This window comes from Myxocyprinus asiaticus, chromosome 12 (genome assembly GCF_019703515.2).
Source record: "Myxocyprinus asiaticus isolate MX2 ecotype Aquarium Trade chromosome 12, UBuf_Myxa_2, whole genome shotgun sequence".
Lineage (NCBI taxonomy): Eukaryota > Metazoa > Chordata > Actinopteri > Cypriniformes > Catostomidae > Myxocyprinus > Myxocyprinus asiaticus.
In genome coordinates this window covers 46,872,261-46,883,348 of record NC_059355.1, presented here as the reverse complement: position 1 = coordinate 46,883,348, position 11,088 = coordinate 46,872,261, and the positions used below count along the sequence as shown (strand labels likewise).

General features: G+C 35.6%; 1 pseudogene; it reads right to left on the bottom strand.

Moving 5' to 3' along the window:
• Positions 1-1,273: 1,273 nt before the first annotated feature.
• Positions 1,274-11,088, bottom strand: part of LOC127448815 (ubiquitin-like modifier-activating enzyme 1) — a 60,333-nt pseudogene continuing 50,518 nt past the window's right edge.

Below are 11,088 nucleotides of genomic sequence, written 5' to 3'. Positions count from 1 at the left end.
CACTAAAAAAATATTTTAGCCTATTTTTAAGATACGGATTTGAATTACATAAAATTCCAGCTAAATGAATTGAGTCATTTTTAACTATATTAATGAATCTTGTAATATTCATGAAATATATATATATATATATATATATATATATATATATATATATATATATATATATCCATAACACATTTTTATATATAATGACATAATTTGAGTACTATCAATATTCATGTTAAGGTAAATTATAGCCATTGCTAAAACTCAAACAAAGCAATGAATATGCATTTTCTTTTTTATCCTGCTTTGTAGTAAACACTAACACAATATATCTAACCATTTTAATAAATGTTTTAATTAACGTTTATTATATTGGTTTAAGAATAGACCACTGAAACCCCTTTTCTGTCCACCACTAATATGAATATCCTATTAGGAACACATCTAGTTCTCTAAAACATTTTGAATTCAGTGTTTTAAAGCGCACCAATCAACATTCGTTCTCTCTAAATCAAGCATCTAGACACAGTACTCACAGACATGCAGCCAAACAGAATATCTCATGTTTTATTTGATCGACTGTTTCTGTTGCTCTTGTTTTTGCGTACAGAGCATTAAACTGAGGTTTGTGGCTCTTGAGTGCAGCTGCGCGAGTAGCGTGCAGCGCAGAAGTAACATTACCCTGCATTCATGGCCATGCACCAAAGGGATCGTCAGACTCATTTTACACACGTCGGGAAAATATTGAAATTGTAATTTTATTTTTCCAGGACAGATGGCCAAAAACCGGGATAATCCCAGAAAATCCAGTACGGCTGGCAACCCTAGTAGACAGATGTTTTAATGAAATTCATCAGCTAAAGAACAAATACATTCTATGCTATTTCATTTACAAAATTCAATTAAAAAAAATCATAGTTAAGACATGATTACTAAAGTCAACATGAAATCAAAACGTCAAATCCCTTTGCTTTGTTAATACACTTTCCTTGCTTTATTGTGCGTGATTCATCAGTGCACATTATTCCAAAAGTGACCAAAATGTTTGTCTTTGTAGTCTTTCATCAAAATGAAATAACTTGCACCGCTTCTGAAACGACTTTCCTTTTCCGCTGATGTCGCCTCCACCGCATAGGCTATTAGATAATGTTAACGAACTAATGTTAGCTAACAAATAGAAAACTTGCATTCTGGTCTGGTTCAAGTGATTTTCATGTCTGTTACAATCGGAGTGAATAAAGATACATTTTTAGTTTGGTCATATTTCTATCTTTCTGGTGATATTTCACCTGAGGACGTATCTGATGGGCGGGGCCTTCTCACAGTCCTCATCCTCAGCAAATGAGAGAATGATCTCGAACATCTGCTGGTGAGCTGCAATCTCACTCTTCAAATCAGATATGCTGCAAAAATTCATTGAAAAACAGTTCAATGAATGAACATGAATTCTTACTGTACATTATGTTTCATTGTCATGGTTGTTAATCAAACCAAAGCAGGACCAAATTATTAGAGTTAACAAATTTGGATATGTTCCTCACACAATGCTATTGTATGGCTTCTGAAGACTTGGAATATAGTGCACATGTCATATGGACTACTTTTATGATACTTTTTTGGAGTAATTCATAATGTGTATGAGTTTACTGAAGTATGTAAGGGACAGGGTGTGGCATGGGCTGTAACTCATAATTAGAGACAAACAGGAAGGTCACTGTTATGCCTAAATAACATGGGCTATGTTCGGAATAAAATGGGATACAGAAATAGTGTGGTTGTGCAGTGCACATTTTGACAAATAGGGCATTTCTGCAAGCATTTCATGTTTGTATTTGCATAATGTGCACAGTATACGGCATACTACAGAAATTGTGTGCGCTGTATGCTGCTTATGCTTGATAATCAGAATTTAAAAAAAATTCTGCTAAGTAATATAGTTCGGCTCTTTGGGGTTGCCAAGCAATGCAGTAAATTGATGCATCAATATTAATAATGTGCTGTCACAGGTGTGTGTTTTTAGTTATTTTAAAGCAGCTTCGAACACTGGTCATCCAATCAAAATCTGTTTTATAAATGCGTTTATATCGCGTTTTAAGGAATAGCAACAGTGTCGTTCCATGCCTGTATGAACACAAAAGGAAATGTTTTAGTGAATATCGCAGTCCGTCTTTGCAATACAATGGCAGTTTATGGCCCACAGCCATATATTATAGTCCATTCAGCTCAAGCATCATAATCCATTTCTTCTGACTGACAAGTCTTGTCGAGAAACAGCATTAAATTGAAGTCCGTTGTGCATTCATTAGCACACGAGAAAAGATTTTTCACAGTAGCATGTTAACGCATTACCTTGTTTAGCTCTAAAACACAAGCTTTTTACAGACAAATTACTTAAAATTCAAGCTATTTCTCACCTAAAAATACTGCATGCCTTCAGCAGACTTGGAATATGTTGCACAAGGCACATGGACTACTTTTATGATACGTTTTGGTCCTTTCTTAAGCTGTTAAAGGTATAGTTCACCCAAAAATGAAAATTCTCTTATCATTTACTCACACTTATGCCATTCCAGATGTGTGTGACTTTTTTCTGCTGAACACATACATGAAGATTTTTAGAAGAATATCTCAACACAATGCAAGTGAATGGTGACCAAAACTTTGAAGCTCCAAAAAGCACAAAAATGCAGCATAAAAGTAATCCATAAAATTCCAGTGGTTAAATTAATGTCTTCAGAAGTGATATGAAAGATGTGGGTGAGAAACAGATCAATATTTAAGTCCTTTTTTACTATGATATGAATTTAACCACTGGAGTTGTATGGATTACTTTTATGCTGTCTTTATGTGCTTTTTAGAGCTTCAAGGTTTTGGCTCCCATTCACTTGCATTTTATGGACCAACAGAGGTGAGATATCCTTCTAAATATCTTTGTGTTCTGCTGAAGAAAGAAAGTCATGCACATCTGGGATTGCACGATGGTGAGTAAATGATAAGACAATTATCATTTTTGGGTGAACTATCCCTTTAAAGTGAGTAACTGTCACTGAATGGAAAAGACGGACCACGATATTCATTAAAACATCTCCTTTAGTGTTGCACATAAGAAAGAACATTTTTTGTTGGGTGAACTACTCCTTTTGCTCTTCAGAGCAAAGTAAACATGTATATAGTATCAAAGTGGCAGCTTTTTTAGTAACAGAAAGAAGCAGCACTTGACAATGGGTAATACATTATTTCAATTTCTTTTTTGCCTTACATTGAAGAGCCCAGGAAGGAGCTTGAGATCTATCAACAGACTGGTATTGAGGGGGGAGCATGAAGGTGCGTGTCTTTAAATGACCTTCATGCTGGAAGGCTGCGTACATCCCTAAGGAAACCTCTCATTATCCCAAAAATAAATAAACACACTAAGGGACAACAGTGTGTACACACCAGTGTATCGGTCTGAGAGTGTGTTTACAGTATTATGCCCTAAAAGCCTAAGTTTATACAAATCTAGTGATATACAATGGACTCAAAAAGTAATTGGACATTTAAATCACTCTTGTCTGAATGTCACTGCATCATATAACAACATTAAAAAAAAAAAGTGGCATCTGCAAACAAATGCTGCTAAGAGTTTTTCTCAGAACTAACTTCACTTTTCTGAGGCATTCACAAGCCGTTTGATAACCAGAAAGTGTCCAAAGGCTTTATGTCTTCATTTTAAACTGTATATTTCTTGTTTTATCATTTAAAACATATTAAACCTCTTTCAGTGATTTTTTTTTTTTTTTTTGCTTAAAAATATGCTTTTGTTGTCTTAAATGTCATTTAAGTTACATTTATTTGTAATTTATTTGAATTTCTTCAAATAAATGCCACTTGGTTTGATATTTGCAATGCAATGATATTTAGACATTTGTAAGTGTGGCTTAAGTGTTCAAATACTTTTTTGTACCACTTTATAGCTATGCATTTTCAGTTGTATAATATTTATGCAACTACTGAATTAGAGACGATGCCAAATTACCAATTAAAATGTGCACAGGGTAAATAAAAAGTATGTTAGCAGCTTAAAACAGTCAACAGTAGACTATACAAAAGATAGGACATGAATGTTATTTGGAACATTACTCATAAAAACAGACGTATAACAAGGATACACACCTTAGCTTTAGGCGATCTCCATGATTTGAGAAATCGCTGTACAATACAGCAGGACTGTAGTACAAGCCAATGATCGTCAAGTTATATTTTTTCTGAAATGTGAGGTGTGAACTATTAACAGAATCTTTGTGCCCAGAAAGCACACATACTGTACACTGACCAAATGTCTATTCAATGAGCAGTGCAATCTTACATGATTATGTTTATTAAAATGGTCATGAAAACCCATTTATTGGGGTAAGATCACAAATTTTTTAAGCAAAACATCGGCACAGGTAGATTTTTTGCCCGGTACCTTTTGCATGTAAACACCTTTTCTTAACAGCTTACATCAAGTGTTGTGCGCATGACTGTTTCCATTTTGACGTCAAAAGCAGGGAATAACCAGATGATTTTGAATGTCATGTAAACGCGCTGCCGTATTTTTTGATTAAGCAGATGTGTGGTTGTTATCAGCATATTGGTGTGCATGTAAACACACTGACTTTGTGCGTTTTCATGTAGATGACCTCATCTTTAGTGGGTATGCTAACGTTAATAGTCGCTAAAATGCGCCATCAAATGTTACGACATCCAGCAAGTATGATTTTAGGATGGTGTATGCTTAGTTCTTTGGCCTTCGTCTTGCACACGGTCAAGCGTACTAGCCTTACAAAGTATTCTCTTTTGAGCGCTAACCTGTATGGACACGTTCACACATGCGCATAACGAATGCATAGTGATACTTTTTAGTACAGTCAACTCCAAGCACATGCACAGACGACATGCACAAGGAAACAAAAACTGGGCTGCATGCGAAGAGTCTGTGCGGACTGTGCTGCTGACGAAATTTATGTTGCATACTGTGTGCGAGACATAGCGGCACGTGGAAAACTGAAGCATACATTAGCATTTAGAATGCATGTGATTTCGCTGTTTATTGACAATTATCATATGTTTGTACACAAATATGATGCTTACAGGGACAGTTCACCCAAAAATTTTAACTCTCTCATCATTTACTCACCCTCATACCATCACAGATGTGTATGACTTTCTTTCATCGGCTGAACTTCTCAGTTCTTTTGATCCATACAATGCAAATGAATGGGTGCCAAAATGTTTAAGCTCCAAAAAACACATACAGTTGAAGTCAGAAGTTTACATACACTTAGGTTGAAGTCATTAAAACAATTTTTTTTAACCATTCCACAGATTTCATATTAGCAAACTATACTTTTGGCAAGTCGCTTAGGACATCTACTTTGTGCATGACACGAGTAATTTTTCCAAAAATTGTTTACAGACAGATTGTTTCACTTTTAATTGACTATATCACAATTCCAGTGGGTCAGAAGTTTTCATACACTATGTTAACTGTGCCTTTAAGCTGTTTGGAAAATTCCAGAAAATGATGTCAAGCCTTTAGACAATTAGCCAATTAGCTTCTGATAGGAGGTGTACTGAATTGGAGGTGTATCTGTGGTGTATTTTAAGGCCTACCTTCAAACTCAGTGCCTCTTTGCTTGACATCATGGGAAAATCAAAAGAAATGAGCAAAGACCTCAGAAAAAAAAAACTGTGGACCTCCACAAGTCTGGATCATCCTTGGGAGCAATTTCCAAATGCCTGAATGTACCACATTTATCTGTACAAACAATAGAATGCAAGTATAAACACCATGGGACCACGCAGCCATCATACTGCTCAGGAAGGAGACTCATCCTGTCTCCTAGAGATAAATGTAGTTTGGTGCAAAAAGTGCAAATCAATCCCAGAACAACAGCAAAGGACCTTGTGAAGATGCTGGAGGAAACAGGTAGACAAGTATCTACATCCACAGTAAAACGAGTCCTATATCGACATAACCTGAAAGGCTGCTGAGCAAGGAAGAAGCCACTGCTCCAAAACTGCCATAAAAAAGCCAGACTACAGTTTGCAAGTGCACATGGGGACAGAGATCTTGCAAGCCGAAGAACACCATCCCAACCATGAAGCATGGGGGTGGCAGCATCACGTTGTGGGGGTGCTTTGCTGCAGGAGGGACTGGTGCACTTCACAAAATAGATGGTATCATGAGGAAGGAAAATTATGTGGATATATTGAAGCAACATCTCAAGACACCAGCCAGGAAGTTAAAGCTCGTTCGCAAATGGGCCTTCCAAATGGACAATGACCCCAAGCATACCTCCAAAGTTGTGGCAAAATGGCTTAATGACAACAAATTGGAGTAGCCATCACAAAGCCCTGACCTCAGTCTGAAATTTGTGGGCAAAACTGAAAAAGCATGTGCAAGCAAGGAGGCCTACAAACCTGACTCAGTTACACCAGTTCTGTCTGGAGGAATGGGACAAAATTCCAGCAACTTCTTTTGAGAAGCTTGTAGAAGGCTACCCAAAACATAAAAACAATATTTGCCTAAGGTGTATGTAAACTTCTGACTTCAACTGTAAGTCAGCATTAATGTAATCCATAAGGATCCAGTGGTTAAATCAATGTCTTCAGAAGCGATATGATAGGTGTGCGTTAGAAACAGATCAATATTTAAGTCTTTTTTTAAATTTTTTTTTTTACTATAAATTATCCTGCCTGCTCAGTTAATCTCCACTTTAACTTTCACTTTCACATTCACATTTCACATTCTTGTGTTTTTGGTGATTCACATTCTTTAAGCATATGCCCCCTACTGGGCAGGGAGAAGAATTTCTTTCAAATAAGGACTTAAATATTGATCTGTTTCTCACCCACACATATCATATCACTTCTGAATATATGGATTAAAACACTGGGGTTGTGTGGATTACTTATATGATGCCTTTATGTGCTTTTTGGAGAGTCAACATTTTGGCACCCATTCACTTGCATTGTATGGACCTACAGAGCTGAGATATTCTTCTAAAAATGTTCTTCTGCAGAAGAAAGAAAGCCATACACATCTGGGATGGCATGTGGGTGAGTAAATGATAAGAGAATTTTCATTTTTGTGTGAACTATCCCTTTAAAAGAGAACACAGTGCCTTTCCGTTGATGCACTTTTTTTATAGACATCTCGCCAGCGTTTGTGAGCCTACTGGGTATTTGGTATTGTTCTTGTTAAAAAGTTTGGCTCAGCTAATGAATGCATTTCTTGCACAAAAAAAAAAACAAACAAACAAAAAAACTAAACAAAACAAAAAAACTGGACTATGTGAACTTTACTTTCATGGAAAAAGTAGGTGCATCTATATGAAACTTAAAACTTAAAGTATATAAGAAAAAAGGGGAGATAGACTGTTGAGTGTTAATGTTGTGTGTGATATCTGATGCTGACAGCATGTGTGCTTTAACCTCAAAGTGTTTCAGCAGCTCCTCCAAGGTCATTTCCTCTTGACCCTCACACCGGCCATGGACCAGGAAGTCATCCCAGAGAGAGAACTGCTGTCCTGCATCCTGCCGACAGACATGACACACCGGCTCTAAACACTCACACTTCATAAACCTTAACACACATCTGCACTCCCACTCACTCTATGTATTATAAAGTTATTAAGCTAATTAAAGGGTTAATTAAAGGGTTAACTAAACAGTTTAGTTGTGACAAAGTTGATACCTAACCCTGAGAGACCCAGCAGAACACAATTGCAACAGTTGTTTACAGCACTTAAAAAAAAATAACCCTGTAAAAACGGTAATGGTAAAAAAAAAAAAAATAATAAAATAAAAAAAAATACACAACAGTAGCTGACACTCAGAACTGTATCACAACAGCAGTTTTGGTGTGAAAAAAAGAGAAGAAGATGCATTTTGAATGTCACAGCTTGCTATGGTCTCACAATAGTAACCTCAAAGCAAAATGTGCTTAAATATCAAAATTTCCCATAGATTGCCACAGTTTTCTTAAGTCACAAAATTCAGCCCAAAACAAAATATATTTATTTATTTATTTATTTAATAATCAGTGGCTTTCTAAAAACACACTCAAGTAGAAAAAAATTACATATCTCTATGCTCGGATCTCTGGGGGTTAACTGCACCTTAACAGAGAACTCCAGAACTATGAAAGAACAACATGTGAGCATTACAATTTCTCTTTTATTTTACCAGAGTTCTTAAATACGGATTTGATGTATGATGCCTGTTTGGACTTTACATGCTAATCTGATACATCACCTCGGTCTGACATTATACCTGTGTGTCAGTTCCTTGCATTTCACTTGTTTAAGGGAGATCTTCCTACTAAACAAGTTAACTAACTCAGCACTGTCAAAAAAAAAAGCAAAAACAAAAAAAAAAAACATAAATGTGAAGTTATATTGTAAAACAAATCCCATACAAGCAAACAAACAAAAATGAATAGTCGCCTTCAATTTTTAAGTAAAACCAAAAAGTTGCCAAAATGGTTACAACCAGTAGCGCTATATTTGTAGCACTTTATCGACCACTTTAAATTAATTTACTGAAGAAAATTGAGTTGTAACTTTGAAAATAACGAAATTTTTTGTGACAAGTTAAATGGATGGAAACAAATATATGATAGCACTTTAAAATAAGGTTAAATTTGTTAACATTAGTAAATGCATTAGGTATCATGAACTAACATTGAACAATATAATTTTTACAGTATTTATTAATGTTAGTAAACAAACTTTGTAAAAGTTAATACAAATACAATTATTAGTTCATAATGCATTAACTAATTCCAACATATACAAATTTTGATTTTAAAAATGTGCTTGTATATGTTGAAATTAACATTAACCAAGATTATTAAATGCTGTCAAATCTGTAACTAATGTTAACAAATGTAACCTTATTTTAAAGTGTTGCCAATTTTTTATAGTGCATAATTCATGTATGAAGCCTTCAAAAACTTTAAATGTTGCAAATAGTCTCAGTGGTAAAGAAGTGGCAGGGAGAGAGTTCTCTTTACAGTCCTGTAAATAAATATTAAGGCTAGCATGTGTTTTCAACCACAGTAACTTCGAAACGAAACAATTTGTCATGCTGTGGCTGCAGACAACACATTGCAGTGCATGCATCCACTAGATATATCTACTCCACCCATTCTGTGGGCATAACTTCACTTTTAGAAGTTGAACTTTCCCTCTGTAAAAAGTATCCCTGCACTGTTATTGTCATCTTGACACTTAAGTCAAGGTTTGAAGACAAAGAATCGAAGACAAAATATAAATATAATATAGCCATATGAGAAAATGTCAAGGAATTCAACTATGTGTCAAGAAATCCCAATGTATAAACTCACAGAATGTGAATATTACTTCCAATCAAATGTGAGGTTATCTAACCATACATGAGGGAGTATGATGACAACGTTAACCACTTTGTGGGAGGGTTCAGATGTTCAAGTAATGTGAAGACCTGCTAGTCTCTGGGAAAAATTTAAATCCTGTTTGAGCCTCTAGAAAGCCTCGTAAGATCAAGCTCTTTTCTGTTGTGAATCTTTATAATCCCATTAGTTGATTGTATCTTTGTTGTGGTGCCACACGTCTTACTCTTTGACTTATCTGTGCAATCTAAACGGCAAAAGATGCTATTTGTTACTGCATCTCGAAATAGAATTTAACATTTGACTAGTCTGGCTCCTCTTGTACTCTCTTCAATTGCTGTATTTCATTATATGGGGAACACAGTCTCCTAACCAGATGTTTTGCGGTAAAGCGAAGAGATATTAAAGCAATCTCTCCATGTAAAGAGTTGTTTTTCAAACCAGTCTTGACAAGCAACAGGACAATTTGTCATCACTTGGTTTCGAGTGCAACAGTCCGGTTCAGAAAAATACATTTCCCATTCATTTTTTTCCATAGGGGAATATATTTTTCACTTTAACTTATACATTTTTAAAGACATACCTACCGTGAGCTCTGAGGTTGTTACTCGATGGCATATTTTTTCTGATGAAGTCACCAGTCTGTTTTTTTCTTACTTCATAAAAAAAAAAAAAAAAAAAAAAAAAAACAGTTTAGTGGAATTTGTGCTGAATAACTACAGTACCCGTGATCCTTAGGCGAAAGATTCACCAATCAGATAATTGTGGAAAACAAAGTGCACCAAAAGAGCTCTGCAGAGACCGCCAACTCCCACGACGCACTGTAAACGAGGCAATCGAGTCGGTCTCCCAACACCTTCAAACTACCATCTGAATATTTTGCAATAAATTACAAATATATTGTTTCTATAATTATAATCAACAACTTTAAATGAATAGTTTTGTATTTTTCCATTAATTCGCAATAATTTATGGGATTGCAGTTCATTCCCTCATGAAAGACGTTAAGGACACAGTCTTGTACCTTTGTCTTTTTGTTAAATTTACAAATAATATTTGCTTTAAACCAAAGTTTCCAACTTTGTGATTCACCTTGGAGCTAGTGGGTTTGGTGCATGGCTTCAATCCCTTTTATGAAGGACATTATGAAATCACTGTGAAATAAATGAAAGGGAAAAATACTTTCGGAACCAAGACGACTGAAAAAGTGGGCGCTCTATTGTATATTCGTCATCAAATGTGTTCTGATTGGCTGTGATTGTGTTGCACTGTGCATCATTTTCACTTCCAGTGTGCAAAGATGAATTTGCTGGACATGAGAATGGAGTCCTTCTCTTGAGATTTGGCTCCTAAGATTTTTTCTTCCTCAGATTCATGCAATTTTTTCTGGCCACTATCATCACTGGCTTGCTCACAATGATCTTTTCAAAGGCAATATGATTATGAACTAAAAACTAGCAATGGTTCCTTTCAATGTGACATTTAGATTAAATAATGTTCCATTTGTCACCATTGACCATGGAGAATAAGAAAACAATGAAGGCCTGGGCCAAGGTTCTGAGGTCATCACTTTCTAAATGGAGAAGTGCCAAAATTCTCACTCTGTTCTTCATAAACTATATCACAGGCAGCATTGTAACCGGGGCTTTTTCTCCCCTCAACATGAGTGCAAGAGCAAAGCATTTGTGGATATACACAACTGT